This window comes from Equus asinus, chromosome 5, assembly GCF_041296235.1.
Source record: "Equus asinus isolate D_3611 breed Donkey chromosome 5, EquAss-T2T_v2, whole genome shotgun sequence".
Classification (NCBI taxonomy): domain Eukaryota; kingdom Metazoa; phylum Chordata; class Mammalia; order Perissodactyla; family Equidae; genus Equus; species Equus asinus.
The window spans coordinates 49,768,248-49,778,467 of record NC_091794.1 but is presented as its reverse complement, the minus strand read 5'-3'; positions in this window follow the sequence as shown (position 1 = coordinate 49,778,467).

Below are 10,220 nucleotides of genomic sequence, written 5' to 3'. Positions count from 1 at the left end.
CTCATGAAGGCCACAGCTCCTGTCAGGCAGCCGTCTCCAGCAGCTACAGCTGCAGCTCTTCCTAAATTCTGGATTCTGGGAAACCAGCCCCTACCCTTGTTGTTTCAGGCCTAGGGATGAGAAGATTCTCGGCTATTGATGGCTCTTCTTGGTTTCCCTTAACCCCAGGCACACCAGTGTAAATGGTCCTTCATAAATCCTCCCCAATAACCTTGTTCAAGCGTGCCTTTTGTGTCCTGCCAGGATCCTGACTCACACACAATTAGAAAACCCAACTCAGATGTATATCATCAATGGAATTTATTGAATCATGGAACTGAAACTACAGATAGCTGGCTTCAGGCTACGGCAGTGGCTCAAATGATGGCATCAAGGGCTATTGGAGCTGGAAGGGACTTTATTAATCCAATTGCTACCTTGATTATATTATAATTAAATCTGTGTGTAGGAGGGATGAGAGGAAGTTTTCTTGCTCCATTTTGCTAGTAAGAACACCAAAGAATGAGGAAAGTGATTTACTGGCCCAGTTGTTTCTGAATCCTATCTTAGTACTCTGTTAACATTTGAGATAAATAAATGAGGCCAAAAGCAAAAACTAACTCCACAGACATACATGGAACCTAAAAGGAAAATAAATAATTGGTCCACCATTTACATCTTTGCACATCATTAACTTTGTTTATCTTTTATTCCTTACAGTATCTAACACAGTCCTTACAGGGTGGGTGTTCAGTAAATTGATGGATGATGGAAAGTCCAAACTAGCTCTTCTTTCATGTGATGCTGGAGATGGTATAGCAACTGCTGTATCTCTCTGTTCCCAAATGCCTGTTGGCTTCTCCTCCCGAATTCGTATAATAAAAAGACTGAGGAAGGCCAAGGGCACCACCAGTAAGTGATTTATGGTAACCCAGGACAGGAAAATATACACTAGTGTTGATGTTTTTTTTTGGAAATTTAAAGACTTTCACTATGTACACAATGTTTCTAATAACACTATAATGTCAAAGTTAAAGAACAAGATAAACTATGCTTGAAAGTTTCCCATTGTTTCAAGTACTTTGAATTGTTTCTCCTGTGAACAATGGACAATTGCCCCATTAAACGGAAATACTTTTAGAAGATGTAACATAGCTGACCTCCCCCCTAGAAAACACCTTTCACACTTTCTAAGTTAGAAAAAGATTTTTAAAATATTTTTGACTCTCTCACTTCTCTCTTCCTTAGGTAACCGATGAGTGTGTCTCTGTTGTTCCATGCTGTGCCCATGACAGCAGCTTTTCCCTCATTTAGCCTGGGCAGGTGTAACAAGCAAGAGAGTATTTGAGCATGAGAATTAGTGCAAAGCACTTGTGGCCTAGAGGAGGCAGGCGGGGTAAAATCGGGCCACATGAATGCAGGGACAATCCCTCCTCCTCTGTGCCCTCACCCAGCCGGAGCTCCCTGGGAGCCACAGCTTTGGGGAAGACTGAAGACCAGCAAGGACACTTTGACCTCGGGCTCAAGTACAGCTGAGCACAGCTCACTTGGATCTCTGAAGAACCCACACAGCACGTCTTTGTCAATTTTTTAAATTAAAAATAACTTTTTTTAGACAAATCATCCCATTTGCAGCAACATGGATGGACCTTGAGGGTATTGTGATAAGCAAAATAAGCCAGACAGAGAAAGACAAACACTGCATGATTTCACTCATGTGAGAGACAAAAACATGGATGGGGGTCGGCCCGGTGGAACAGCGGTTAAGTGTGCACATTGCTCTCCGGCAGCCTGGGGTTCACTGGTTAGGATCCCGGGTGCGGACATGGCATTGCTTGGCAAGCCATGCTGTGGTAGGCATCCCACATATAAAGTAGAGGAAGATGGGCATGGATGTTAGCTCAGGACCAGTCTTCCTCAGCAAAAAAGAGAAGGATTGGCAGCAGATGTTAGCTCAGGGCATATCTTCCTCAGAAAAACAAAAAAACACATGGATAAAGAGAACAGATTAGTAGCTTCCAGAGGGGAAGGGGGTGAGGATGGGGATGAAAGGAGTAAAGGGGCACATATATATGGTGACGGATAAAAATTAGACTGTTGGTGGTAAGCACAATGCAGTCTATACAGAATACTGATAAATAATAATGAACACCTGAAATTTCACAATGTTATAAACCATTATGACCTCAATAAAACAATTTTAAAAGTTAACTTTTTTCTTATTCCAAAAGCAATGCATGTTTGTTACACAGAATGTAGAAATTTAAGATTAACCAAACAAAAAAAGAGGTAGGAGGAAGTGTCCCTTAATTCCCCCGCTTAGAAATGACGATGGTTAACATGTTGGTGGCTATTCAAAGCTTGCTTACTCCTTCTCTCCCTCTCTCTGTGGGATCTCATTGTAAATATTCTTTTGAGTACCTTTACACATCATTAATTTTATTTATCTTTCATTCCCCATAGAACCTAACATAGTCCTGGCACGAGTAAGTACTCAGTAAAAGGATGAATAATTGAATGTCCAAATCAGCTCCTTTTTCTCATAAGCTGCTGGAGATAATATAGCAACGGCTGCCCTCTGTCCCCTGTGCCTGCCGAAGGAATGCCATGTACTGGGACTTACCCGAAACCATCAGGAAAGCACAGTATGTCCTAACTGCACCAGAAAACCCCTCCTTAAAAAGAGTGCTTCACATCAAAGACCTAAAGATTAGGCCTGAAACAATAAGTCTTCTAGAAGAGAATATCGGCAGCACACTCTTTGACATCAGCTTCAAAAGAATCTTTTCGGACACCATAACCCCTCACATGAGGGAAACAATAGAAAGAATAAACAAATGGGACTTCATCAGGCTAAAGAGCTTCTTCAAGGCAAGGGAAAACAGGATTGAAACAAAAAAACAGCCCACTAATTGGGAAAAAATATTCACAAGTTATATATCCAACAAAGGGTTAATCTCCATAATATACAAAGAACTCACACGACTCAACAATAAAAAATCAAATAACCCAATTACAAAATGGGGAGGGGACATGAACAGACATTTCTCCAAAGAAGATATACGGATGGCCAATAGACACATGAAAAGATGTTCATCATCACTAATCATCAGGGAAATGCAAATCAAAACTACACTAAGATATCACCTTACACCTGTTAGAATGGCAAAAATATCCAAAACCCAGAGTGACAAATGTTGGAGAGGCTGTGGAGAAAAGGGAACCCTCATACGCTGTTGGTGGGAATGCAAACTGGTGCAGCCACTATGGAAAACAGTATGGAGATTCCTCAAAAAGTTAAGAATAGAAATACCTTATGACCCAGCCATCCCACTACTGGGTATCTATCCTAAGAACCTGAAATCAGCAATTCCAGAAGTTCCATGCACCCCTATCTTCATTGCAGCATTATTCACAACAGCCAAGTCATGGAACCAACCTAAGTGCCCAGCAACTGATGATTGGATAAAGAAGTTGTGGTATATATACACAATAGAATACTACTCAGCCATAAAAAAGGACAAAGTCATCCCATTCACAACAACATGGATAGACCTTAAGAGTATTATGTTGAGTGAAATAAGCCAGACAGAGAAAGACGAACTCTGTATGACTCCACTCATAGGTGGTAGTTAACATGTGGACAAAGAGAACTGATCGGTGGTTGCCAGGGGAAAGGGGGGTGGGGGGAGGGCACTAGGGGTGAAGTGGTGTACCTACAACATGACTAATAATAATGTACAACTGTAATTTCACAAGGATGTTAACTTTTATAAACTTAATTAAAAAAAAAGTTAAAAAAAAAAAAAAGAATGCTTCACAAGCCCTTAACCTGGAGCTAGAAGATCCAAGTTGGAATTCCAGCTGGGTCATTTTATTCTCCATTTTACGTCTTTAAATCTCCCTCTTCTAATCTGTGAAATGAAGGCATTGACCTATGACCTATAGGATCCCCAGCAGTTTATATTCTATGATATATATCTCTGTCTATCTGTCTATCCATACACATATATAAATACTTATTTTATTTTTTTAGTGAAGAAAGGAGCCACGATCTATGCTTTCAGGGGCTCATATGACAAAATCTGGTTTGGTTTGCTTATTTTCTAAAAACTGAAGGTCTTATGGGAAATCCAGCCAACAAGTGTTTCATGCCTATGAACAGTTTCTGCAGCTAAGCTGGGAAAATTGAAATCATGCAAACCAACAAAGAAAAACAGAAAATAATAAAAATATCTCTCTACGTGCGGCTTTTCTTAGTTCTCAGATTCTCCGAGGACTGTTGCAGTCCTGTCTGAGGCTCCCTTTCTTGTTTCACGGCTTTACACTTTGTTGTGCCATTTCTGAAATACATCCCCCATTTCCAGGGTTACAAGTGGAGAACAACTCTTCGCTGATCCGTGAATGATGAATTCTCTTCGGTAAGGGAACTTAGCAACTGAACCAAAAGAAATCCTAATATCAAAACAGGTTGAGACAGGAAAATGATCAGTAACTCAGCTGTCTGGGCGGAAAGGGGGTATGAACTATCACCGCCTACTCCTTCCTTCTCGTCAAGCTCAGAGACATTTTTAAACCCCATACCAATTCCTTGAGAGCATTTGAGAAATGAGATGTTTCCATGATGCTCTGGGTTATGCTGAGGTCTCCTCCCTGCACGTGCCTCTTCACCCTGCCTAGGCAGAGGGTAGGTTAAGCATGATTGAGGGGGACCAGAAGGAGCCACGCTTGGAAAACCCAGCTCCTGGAAGTTTGTCCACTCAAGTGCACTGAAGCTTTGCAGCTCACCACCTCCAGGGTGTCTGCTTTTTCCAAGTGATCAAACAGAACAGGTTTGTTCTTTGCCAATATGGGTGAAATACACTCAATTCTTGCTCATTTCCTCTAGCTTTGGACATTTTGCCCCTACGCTTGTAGCACCACCGTGCCAGGCCTGGTTGGAAGTGTTGTCTCTGATTCCTGGGGTCTTGGCCAGACCTTGCTGACCCAGTCATCACTGCTGTGGCCACCAAATGGGATGTGCGCTTAACCCCTGGGCCCTCCTGTTCCTGCAGTGGCGGGGAGCCAGCGCTGCCGCCACCTGGGCTAGTGAAGCAGCCCTCTGTCTTCAGCCGCACTTGCTGCTACTCTTCCTACTTTTGTTCTTTAAACTTAAATTTTATAGTTTCCAAAAATTAGTGCATGTGGTCACACGGCTCAAGAATGTATACAATGAAAAACCTCTGCTCCAACCCTGTCCTCTAGCCACTGATTGCCCTCCTGTAACAAATGAAAATGTACGTATATTTTTTTACCCCCTTTTTATGCAATTGTTAACACATTACACTTGGATTTGTTTTTTTAAATGTAACAAAATATTACACTGTTGCCAGCAATGAGTGAGTGCCTGTTGCCCCACACTCACCAACACAGTTTTATCAAAACTTTTGATCCTTGCTGGTCTGATGGGTGAAAAATATCAGTACAGCTTTAATTTGTAATACTTCCCCTGTAGGAAGTAGCAAGAATGCCTGCTGGAGTTACCTGTTCAGCCTTGAACTCTGGAAGAGGAGAGAACTGCCCAAGCGTTTCCTTTATCAAGCCAGCACCCCCACGGGCATCCAGCATCACCTCAGCCCCTGGTCCTTTCCCTCATGAGGCAGGGAGTCCCCGAACCAAAGTGCATGCAGTTCCCTTGTCCTGGGACTTGGCTGGGAATCTCTCTAACTCTGAGTGACTACGTGTGACTGCACGCTCCAACCAACTTCTCCTGATACTCTTCTTCCTAGAGAGCTCTCTGCCTGTGGACACAGTAGCAGCTGGAGCCTACCCCATTCCTAAACCCAAAGGGCCAAGGGGAGAGAACTGTTTCCAGAAGCCCAACTGAGAGATGTGAATGGAGAGGGCCACCTAGCAAGAGCTGTGATCTTCAACCAAGGGCACCGCCAGACCACTGCCTCACAGCGTGGAAGTGAACCAGTAGACCAGACAACCTGAGCTCTCCTCCCACCCCCCAATCTCCTGCCGGCACTCTCCATTGGCTGAATCTAACCAGAAGTCAGAGCAGGAGGAAGAACACTGATGTAGCCTCGGGATCACAAAGTGATGGAGGAGGATGGAGAGGGGATCCAGAAAGGCAAATGGAAGACACCCAGCATGCTCACAAAGTAGCAAATCCCATGTTCCTCTGGAACTTATTTTCTCAGATTCTTTACTTCGCCTCTTGAATTTTCCAAGCTCCTGGAAGATAAAGGCTAACAGCTCTAAGGTTTTCAGTCATGCCTGTCCATGCTTCCCCTCGTGTAAGATTTTTCTGGTAGATGGGCACTTAGCTGCCTAGTAGTCATAATCGCCTCTGGGTTATTCAAAAAATTTTTAAAGTTCATCATCTGGGTTTTGGATTAGCACAAAATCATATGGAAGAAACAGATCTGAATAAGGAGGAGGCAGTTATTATCACTCATTTGCAACAGGAAGATGATGTTTCATGAAGATCTGCTTGTTTCACAGGTTGAAAATAACTAATGTGTGTGCTCTAAACAGGAAATAGTCAAGGGCAAATTATCGTTTTAACTCTAGAATCGTGGTGTCTCACTATCTTAAGACAACAGTTACAAATGAAGCCCCATTGATACTAATATCTAAATCTCAATAGTACTTCACTCCCACTTGTTCAACTATATGTAAACACCCAATTTTTAACAGTGTCCCTATTTCTGGAAATTTTCTAGGATCCTCAGAAATCTTACACATGCCCATGAGTCAGTGGTGGCCATCATTTGCCATTCTCGTAAACTCAATTAGCATTTCACAGCCTTGGGGGCTGATGGTTCCATAGTCCTATCACACAGGACTGAAACTGTTCCTGTGCCCAGGCAAAGATAAGAAAATCATGAGTGCCCTGCATGGGAAGGATGATTCTGCTAATGCTCCCGTCTGAAATGACAAACAACTACTCTTTCGGTTAAAAAGACAAGTGATTTTTATACTATATTAAACATAAAAATATTTAATATTTAAAAAAAATATTAGCAGGCTAAAATTTACATATTCTCCTTTTTCAAAACAAAATATCTATGCTTGTTTTTCAATGATACATACTCAGTTGTCTTATTTGTGCTATTTCTCGAGCAGAACTCTAAGGAATCAACTCATTTTGAAATATTAAATCAATTTTCAAATAAAATTAGGATATCATATTTAGTCTTATAGTAAATATATTTATATTAAATTTATTTATTGTTCTTTGTGATAACAGCTTTAAGTCACTGACATTATTAATGACATATTTTTAAATGCTTTTATGAAAAGGCCGGGCCATGATTTGCTATACTTCCCTGTACTTGTTTTCTTTCCCATTTAGTCACGCACGTTTGTTTAACATAAAATGGGTCCAGCCCTGGTGGCCTAGTGGTTAAGTTCAGTGTGCTCTGCTTTGGCAGCCCAGGGTTCAGTCCTGGACGCATACCTAAACCACTTGTCTGTCAGTGGCCATGCTGTGGTGGCTCACATACAAAAAGCAGAAGATTGGCAACAGATGTTAGCTCAGGGCGAATCTTCCTCAGCAAAAAGCAAAAGAAAAGAAAACAAAAACATATAAAATGGACCCAGAGAAAGTGTTATTTGAAACAAAGAAAACTGAACATACCAGTTTCTAGTTTGCGTTAAGTCTGATCCAAAGTCATACATTTCTATATACTATTCCTTTCCACTTACTGGGATGGCGGCTCTCAGGAAACTGAATTTTTCAAGTCCCTCCCTATTCATCAGTTCTCCGGAGAGAGGATCCAGATTGAAGAACCCTTTGTTTAGCAGAGCATGGTAACAAGTTTTTAAATTTACATCCCCTAAGGATTCCAACAAAAAGTGAAGACCTCAATTTCTCTACTCTGTAAGGCAAGAGAATCTGAGTTTCAGAGGGAGCTCTAGAAATAAGTGACAGAGCCCAGGGGCAAAGAGAAGTTTTGCTTTGGCAAAAGAAAGGAAGATGGGCAATGCTCCTCATTTGGGAAAGAAATAACAGTCAAATGACCGGAGTGAGATTGCAAATTCAAAGGGAAATCAGAGCAAGAAGTGGCTAGGAGAAACTCCCCACTGCCACCATCAAAGAGATAAATGGGATGCTGGGAAGAGGGTTGGAGCTATTTTTATATAACTATCAAATGGAAGGAGGACCGAGAAATTTGACACTTGGCTTATATCTGTGTGAACATTAGCCATCATTAATGCTGCTATACACAACTGGGGAGAAACGGGGTGGAGGTAAACAAGGAGTGGAAGACAGTCTGCAGTGTAGGCAGGCTAGAGTTGGGGAGAACCATTAGGAGGCTCTTGCACAATAGTTCAGGTGGGTAAGGATAAAGACCTGATCAAAACAATGGCAGTAGGCATGACGAGGAAGGGAAGAATTGCAAACATCTCGGTCTAGAATCAATTGGATGGGTGACTGTTCGGCAGAGGCATGGTTGGGATACCTCCAAGATTTCTAGCATGAGCAACTGAATGAACAATGATGCACTTATCAGAGTTTTAAAATACAGTAAAAGGGGCAGGTTTTGTGGGGGAAATGGTGATTTCTAGTTGGACTGTCAGTGGAGATATCCAGAAGCCAGCTGGAAATAAACTTTCATGTAGTGTTTTGGAATGAAGCTGTAAGCATGAATGAGAATTCCCGGAACGCATAATGTAAAGAGAAGGGAAGAAGCTGAGCATGGAAGCATGGTGGCCAGGAACATTCCAGAGCTGGGTAAAGAGAGAATAGCTAAAGAGAAAAACAGAAGGAAGAACCTGATATCATAAATGCCAAAGAAGGACAATAAATCAAGAAGTGAATGGTCAATATTGCCAAATGCTGAATAAGATGCTAGCTGAAAAGAAGCTATTGGACTTGACCAGAATCATTAATGAACGGTGGAGGTAGAAACCAAATTGTTGTTGTCTAAGGAGTGAATGTCAGTGAGAACACGGATACAGTAAAAATTGAAGCTCTTCTGAAGAAGGTGGTAGGACAGGAGCTTGAGAGGGACTCATTGTCCACAAAGGATTTTTGTTCCCCATCATAGTCCTAGCCTAACATTTTGCATCTAGTAGGCACTCAGTATCTATTAAATGAATACTATTTTCATTTGTAGACCAGCTCTCTTATGAAAAGAATCCAATGTTCTCCAAATAAAACAGTACAAAACAGATCCATGATTTTGGACAGGGAGCGGGACTGAGCAAATAAAGACATTTCATATTCTATATTATGTTTTAGGTTAATTGCTAAGAATTACCACTTTTTTCTCCGGACACCCCCTAATTATAGACTAGAGGGGAAACGAGCTAAATGGCTTGCTGATCCTGTCCCCTGACTGCAGAATTGCGTAGTTCAAAAAAGAACTTTCACTATCTTACTTTATAAAAGATTAGGCATCAAGACACCACGATTTGCCTTAATTACATATTTAATTGCTATTAGGTTACATATGTTATATTGAAAATGAAGAATTTTTTAATGATATAATAATGCTTACAACATAAGCGTTATTAAGTAAAAAAAGGCTACCATATTGCATATGCAGTGTGATCTCAATTTGGGGAAGGGGAAAATATATAAATATAAATACAAATATCTATAGATACATATACACAAGTACACACAAATTACGAATAAGTACTAGAAAATAAACTAAACTGGTAACAGATCTCTGGGTCGTAGAATTAGGGAATTTTATTTCCATCTCACTTTTTTGTATTTTCCACAATTAAAAATGCTTTTGAATCTCCATAAAGTCATGGGACTTCCGATCTAAACACTCACTAGCAATTTAAGCCCGTTCTCTTTCTTCTAGGTGGCTCTAAAATGACTTAGTTATAACAGGAATTCATCAGACTTGAAGCAGCCTGCGCTCTTCTCCACTCCCAACTCCTTGGACCTTTTCTCCTATCCATCTTACCAGCTGCTTGTACTTCCCTGGGTTCTCTCTGACTCTTGGATTCTAAACGTGGGTTTTGAGAAGCAGGGTGGAAAATGGAATGGAGAAGCCAAAGTCTGTTTTAGAGGAGCCGTACTACCCGGTACACTGTATGGAAAAAAACCGGCCCAGGCCTCGGCTCTGCCGCGTACCAATTGTGGAGCCTTAGATAAATCAATTCGTATCTCTGCCCCTCAGTTGTCTTGGCTTTCCCATCTTTTAAATGGGGTTAAAAGAATTCACGTGACGAATGAGGCAGGGCTCATTGGGAAGACGGGAATTGCGAGAGTTGGAGACGCCCCAAAT